The sequence below is a fragment of the Penaeus monodon genome, chromosome 31 (genome assembly GCF_015228065.2).
Source record: "Penaeus monodon isolate SGIC_2016 chromosome 31, NSTDA_Pmon_1, whole genome shotgun sequence".
NCBI lineage: Eukaryota > Metazoa > Arthropoda > Malacostraca > Decapoda > Penaeidae > Penaeus > Penaeus monodon.
In genome coordinates this window covers 28,508,518-28,509,060 of record NC_051416.1, presented here as the reverse complement: position 1 = coordinate 28,509,060, position 543 = coordinate 28,508,518, and the positions used below count along the sequence as shown (strand labels likewise).

Sequence of the window (543 nt, the reverse complement as noted above, 5' to 3'; positions counted from 1 at the left end):
TAAGTGGAAGAGAGAAAAGAGATGAAAGAGGGGGAGAGGGTTTGAGAAATCAGATCACTGCGCGTTAAAATAGATATGCTCTTGCAACGCAGCCACCAAAAAATATCGCTCATACAATAAACTCTAACGCTCGTTCGAGATGCTAATAATAGTGATAACTTCTCTGTTAGACCATAGACTCCAGTACGTTCCGCTTAGATTCCCCATTATTTGCGGCTTAAGGCGTTGAAAGACCTTGTTACACATTTACAGTGTTCTTTGTTACAGATTAATGGTCTTGTCCATCATGTAGAAAAGTAGCGTGGCTTTGTCTGCTGACGGCTGGAACAGCTGTTTGTGTGGTTATGTTATGAATAACCATCTTCGTCTCTTGAATCATTATTAAACACGTCGCTTATGATACTTTATGATACTTTATATTGTTATTATAGGCTTGGTTGTCAGTAAGAGTCATGACTGTTGTGTGGCAATAGCATCAGATAACGGTAAAATAATAAAAAAACAGCATTTGAGTGTCATTTTTTTATCGTTGCTCGCCTCTAT

The 543-nt window shown here is 38.3% G+C and overlaps 1 protein-coding gene across 1 annotated transcript in view; it reads left to right on the top strand.

Annotated features, from left to right (window-relative positions):
* Positions 1 to 543, top strand: part of LOC119593154 (calmodulin-A-like) — a gene marked incomplete at its 5' end in the record, with an annotated part of 72,638 nt that overhangs the window by 67,250 nt on the left and 4,845 nt on the right.